This window comes from Penaeus vannamei, chromosome 21 (assembly GCF_042767895.1).
Source record: "Penaeus vannamei isolate JL-2024 chromosome 21, ASM4276789v1, whole genome shotgun sequence".
NCBI lineage: Eukaryota > Metazoa > Arthropoda > Malacostraca > Decapoda > Penaeidae > Penaeus > Penaeus vannamei.
In genome coordinates this window covers 34,757,980-34,764,935 of record NC_091569.1, presented here as the reverse complement: position 1 = coordinate 34,764,935, position 6,956 = coordinate 34,757,980, and positions in this window count along the sequence as shown.

Below are 6,956 nucleotides of genomic sequence, written 5' to 3'. Positions count from 1 at the left end.
TTTCATCAATCTCACATGAAGATTAAGAGCACAAGAAAAGTAAAGAAAAAAAGCATATATATCTAAACCACAAGAAATGCCGCATTGTCAACCGACGTATAAAAGCGTTCGAGTAAGTCATGCATGCGCATTCACCCGACTGCCATCATAGACGACAGACACACGAACGCTCTCCATGGCATCTCTGGGAATTATTTTCTTCGCGATTTGCGGGTAAGTTTACAAAGCGGAAAAAGCCAATGGTAAGATAAATGAAAACCGAAATTGATAGACATTTATATATCTATATCTATCTGTCTATCTACCTACCTACTTACCTACCTACCTTTCTATCTATCTATCTATCTATCTACCTATCTATCTATCTATCTATCTATCTATCTATCTATCTATCTATCTATCTATCTATCTATCTATCTATCTATCAATCTATCTATCTATCTATCTATCTATCTATCTATCTATCTATCTATCTATCTATCTATATATATATATATATATATATATATATATATGTATGTATGCTTACATATAGTCGCAGACAAAAGATAAATCACAGTTGCCAGTCTCAGAACAGCTTCCCTTTTTGGCGCGAAAAGTTCAGGAGCAAGGAAGGGGCAGGGAAACGGGGCGGCTGATGAGAAATGTTCGGTTGTATGGTTTGTATATGTACTGCAATTCAGGGCCATAGGCTAGGAGGTTTGATAACCAGTTATGGTAATATTTAACAGCGTATTACGCCTTGGTCGTCGGAAAAGTTAAGATAAACAGCGACACTATGAATCACATCAGTTTCTCTCGCGAGCCAGAGAGACTTACTGACGTGGTAACTTCTCTTTAAACGAGTCATTTGTGTTTCTCTGTCCAATACTATTGTGCGGATGGTATTGGATCAGGTTATGGAGTTTATGTAAAAAACTTTCTATGGCGTTAGTTGTATTTCTTGTTGTTTATGTAAATAACTTTCAATGGCGTTAGTTATATTTCTTATTGAGTTTATGTAAGAAACCTTCAATGGCGTTAGTTGCATTTCTTGTTGAGTTTATGTAAGAAACTCTCTATGGCGTTGTATTTCTTGTTGATTTTCCAAACTCAATGTCATTCAGACGCTGACATACTTGAGTCCATCGAAAAACGCGTTCTCGGCATTTACTTTATATTGTCCCAACACGCCAACTATGTATTACAGGATATCATAGCAACATAGAACGGGCTGTTATGTGGCTGATTATATTGACCCAACACGTCAACTATGCATTACAACATATAGCTACATAGAACAGACTTATGTGACTGATTTCTTGTGCGTGCGTGCGTGTGTGTGTGTGTGTGTGCGTCTTCCTGCTGCTGCTAGCAGCTCTCCGTGGGCTCCTCCTGGAGCTCCTGATCTTCTTGCTGCTGCTAACAGCTCTCCGCAGGAGAGGTTATAAATTCATATCAATGCGGCCATTGCATTATTCCATCTTTCACATACATACATACCCACACACACACACACGCACACACACACACACACACACACACACACACACACACACACACACACACACACACACACACACACACACACACACACACACACACACACACATCTATCTATCTATCTATCTATCTCTCTCTCTCTCTGTCTCTCTCTCTCTCTCTCTCTCTCACTATGTATATATATATATATATATATATATATATATATATATATATGTATATATATATGTATATATATATATATGTATATATATATGTATATATATATATATATATATATATATATATATATATATATATATATATATATGCACACACACACACACACATATGTATATATAAATATATATATATATATATATATATATATATATATATATATATATACATATGTATATATGTATGCATAAACGCACACACACACATACACACACACACACACACACACATACACACACACACACACACACACACACACACATATATATATATATATATATATATATATATATATATATATATATATATATGTATGTATGTATGTGTGTATCTCTCTCTCTCTCTCCGCTCAGCAGCTATTCAATCTCATTCAATTTCAGTTGCAAAACAGTTTTCTAAAATGCTTGCTTCCCTCCCCATCCCAGGGCCAACGGCGCTCTACGAACCTCGGTTTCGCCGCAGAAGGACGTCGGTGCTCAGTCGCTGCTCTCCGAGGTGCTGGCGGGCCCCTTGGACGGCGACAAGATCCTTCTCTTCCTCGACTCCGGGGCCTCGCAGGTCATTGACGTCGACCTCTTGTTGCGAGAGATCAGACTGACCACCTCCGTCATTCTTGTGGCCCTCGAGGAGCCGGAGGCGTTCCTACGGAAGGCCCCCAACCGGCTCATCCGCGGGAGCTTCGTGACGGTGGTGCTCGCCTTCACAAGGAGCCCCGCGCCCCTCCTGGACAGCCTCGGCTTTGACTGGAACCCTGACTTCCTGCTGCTCCTCAGCCTCAACGGGAGCCTCGACACGGCACCAATGCTCGAGGACGAGCGGGTACAGAGGTCGAAGTACATGACCCTCATCGAGTACGGCAGGAGGGCTTCCTCGACGTTCCACGTCTTCACCAGCAGACCCTTCAGGCCGACGAGGACGGGCTACGCAGTCAAGTCCCCAATCGGAGCGTGGAACAAGCTGCTCTTCGCGAAAAAGTCCAAGCTGTTCCCTGAAAGATTCGCGACGCTGGACGGCGCCGTGCTGCAGCTGGGGTCCTGGTGCGACGACTTCCCCTTCCTGTACTCCGAAGGGGACGGCTGCGTCGGGAGCACGCTCGAGCTCCTGGACGTGATCGCGGCGCAGCTCAACTTTTCGTACGTGGTGCAGATGGAACCCGAAGACCAGAACTGGGGCTCCAAGGAAAACGGCACCTGGACGGGCATGCTCGGCGACCTCGTGTACAACGGGAAGGACCTCGTCGTGAACTCCCTGCTCCTGACGGAACAGCCCTTCGCCGAATTCGACTCGACTTACCCGTACCACATGGAGAGCTACGCCTTCATCCTCGAAATCCCTCCCCCGGTGCCGCAGTGGCGGGGCCTCCTCTACCCCTTCACCAAACTGATGTGGGGCGCCATCATTGGCACGACTCTGGCGGTGATCGTCCTGCTGCAGCTGTGCCTCGCGGTGGCCCCCGACACGCAGGACGCCTCGCAGGTCTTCCTCCTGGTCAGTAGTGGATCAGTAAGGGCGTGAGAGCACCTGGAACATACACGTGATCATATGTGCACGTACATACATTCCCAATTCCAATCCCATAGCATAAGCATAGCACGAAACGAAACCAATGCACAGCAGAACAAGGTCTATATAAGTATCTACTTAATATAGACCTTGCAGCAGAATCTCTTGCTCGCCGACAGGTGTGGGCGGGCGTCGTGAGGCAGTCGGTGAAGCACAGCCTCGGCACCTCCTGGACGCGCCTCTGGGCCGGCTTCTGGTGGCTGGCGACGCTCATCATCACCACGGGATACACGTCCAACCTGGTCGCCTTCCTCACCGTGCCCGTCTACCCGAAGCGGATCGAGACGGTGGACCAGCTGGCCGCGTCGAAACTCAGGTGGGTGGATAGGCAGATGGATAGTCAGGTAGATACACACATATACACACTGAGGGAGAGGGAGAGAGATAGATAGAAAGAGAGAGAGAAGGAGGAAGGACTGAATAGATAAAGTGAAAAGGGGAGGGAGAAAGAGAGAAAGAAAACTGAGAGAGAGAAAGGATGAAGGACTGAATAGATAAAGTGAAAAGGGGAGGGAGAAAGAGAGGAAGAAAAATGAGAGAAAGAGAGAGAGAGAAATAGAAGAAAATAAAACCCGCGCTCAGAGTACCAAACCCCAGGTTGTTCCTCGAAGCCATTTCGGGGCAAGAAAGTAACATCAGACACATCGCCCTTATATCCATGAATAATACAGACCGATATGAGATACGGACATAATAATTCATTCATAGACAAGGAAGTGATGGGAAAATAGGAGAATAACAGAGAATTTCGATAAATATTCAATAGAGACGAGGTTTAGGAATACGACCCAGAATAAAGATACATTTTTCACATAAATTGGATATTCCTCCTACATGAATAAATGGATGCGGGATAATGCTCCTTCAGGATATATGCAGGATGGATTTGGCATGGATTATGAACAAGATGTGCGCTCATTCAATCCATCTCTATCGATGACGCATTTTCGATATATGATATTATCCCGGCCAAAAAAAAAAAAAAAAAAAAAAAAAAAAAAAAAAAAAAAAAAAAAAACTGTGAGTAGGATAGTTTTAACTTTTTTTTTTCACTTCAATCCATCTCTATCGATGACGCATTTTCGATATTATCCCGGCCAAAAAAAAAAAGATAATAAATAAATAAATAAAAAACTGTGAGTAGGATAGTTTTAACTTTTTTTCACTTGTATTTTTTTTCTTTTTTACAGTGAATGATAATACATAAATAGGCATTGGAAGCCGAACTGATAGATTTTTGAGAGAAAAAAAACTGTCAATAAATTCATAACAGAGTTAAATGACAGACGAAAGAGAATCAGAATTAATTTATTAATTTATCTATTAATCAATATTAATGATAATTAAGAAACAAACGAATGAGCATAAAACAGGGAATAAACAACAGAGTAAAATAACATAAAAACAGAACCTTTCACAACATTATACAACAATAACAATCAAACAAAAACAAACAAGAACTTCTCACATCCATTTAATACAACAGGAACAATCAACAACAAAAATTATTCACAATCCTGAACAGTCAACAACAACAACAAAAATCCTTCAAATCAACGTAATACATCAATAACAATCAGTCAAAAACAAAACAAAAGACAATCCTTCACATCCTCAACAATCAGCCACAAAAATACTTTACAATCCTTAACAATCAACAAATAACATAAAAAAAAAACCCTTCACAATCGTTAACAATCAACAAATAACAACAAATATTCTTCACATATTTTTGACAATCAACAAAATAACTCCTTCACATCAACATCATATATCAATAACAAACAAACAAAAAATCCTTCACAATCCATAATCAACAAAGGGCAACAAAAAATCTTCACATATTCTTAACAATCACCCCAAAAAAAATCTTTCACATCACAATACATCAATAACAAAAAAAAAAAATCCTTCACAATCCTTAACAACCAACAGACAACAAATATTCTCCAGATATCCTTAACAATCACAAAAATATCCTTCACATCACAATACATCAATAACAACCGAACAAAAACAAAAAACAAAAACATCACATCATCATACATCAGAAACAATCAAACAAAAAATATCCTTCACATCGCAATACATCAATAACAACCGAACAAAAACAAAAAACAAAAACATCACATCATCATACATCAGAAACAATCAAACAAAAAAAATCCTTCACATCACAATACATCAATAACAATCGAAAACAAAAAACAACAACAAAATCCTTCACATCACAATACATCAATAACAACCAAACAAAAACAAAAAACAACAAAATCCTTCACAGCACAATAAATCAATAACAACCAAACAAAAACAAAAAACAAAAACATCACATCATCATACATCAATAACAATCAAATAACAAATAACAACAAAATCCTTCCCAACCCCCAACGCAAAACCCTCTACCTCCTTCCTCCCGGCAGGATCTGCATGCAGGACTACGGCAGCTTCCTTCCCGACGCCCTCAGGGTCTCCGCCGACCCCGCCCTCAGGCACCTGGGGGAGTCCCTCGACCTCTTCCCCTACGTGTACCTGTCCTTCGAGCAGGGGTTCGAGTGGGTCGCCGAGGGAACCCACGCCCTCGTCGAGACCTATTCTTATCTCTCTTATCAGCAGAGCCTCCACAACCACACCGGCCACACGTATATCATGAAGGAAAATGTGAGTGTGGTGAGGGAGGGAGGGGAGGAGGGAGGGAGGGGTGAGGGAGGGGGATGGGAGGGAGGGAGGGAAGGAGGGAAGAAGGGAGGGAGGGAGGGAGGGAGTGAAGAAGGGAAGGAAGGAGGGAGGGAAGGAGGGAAGGAGGGAAGGGAGGGAAGGGGTGATGGGGAGAGGGGAGGGTAGGGGGTGATGAGGAGAGTGGGGAGGGTACGGGGTGGTGGGGGAGAGAGGAGGGTAGGGGGTGATGGGGGAGAGGGAAGGAGGGAGGGAGGGAGGGGGTAAGGGGGATGGGTAGGGTGTGGTGCGGGAGAGGGGAGGGAAGGGGGTGATGGGGGAGAGGGGAGGGTAGGGAGGAATAAGGGTAATAATATCGCTGTCATTATGGGGGGGTAATGATAATGGAGACACTCATTAATAACATGATTAATGATCATACGACGTTTCGTGGATAATGAAGCAAGAAATCCTGTACAGTATTTACAGTTTGTCTTCCTTGTGTTCCTTTAGTCCTAGTTATGTTTACATGTACGTCATAGAAGTATCTTGCTTTGTTTAGATTATGACTTTAATACATGTATACACACTACATTAGCATATGTGAGTGACTTCGGTGCTTATGTACGTACGCATATGTACTGTGATTTAGGTGCGTTAAGACTTAGGTTAAAATTCAGGTTACGACGCTATCGTAAGATCTGATCTCCGTCGTAAGTCTAGGATCCCCTGTATAGAGAGTGATATACAGTGACAATGACTGATAATTTCAATATTAAATCAAACGTTAATGATGATAATAACACAATAATATTGGTAATGAAAATAATGATATAAGGATGATAGTATTGATGATGATAATGATATCATTCATAATAATGAAAATAATACTAACCCTAAGAACAGGTTGAAAATAAAAGAAATGATTGTTAGAATGATATTTATATGATCATGATAACTATAGTAATAAGATAGATCATTGTAATGATAATGATAGTAGTAGTAGCAGTTATAGTCTCTCTCTCTCTCTCTCT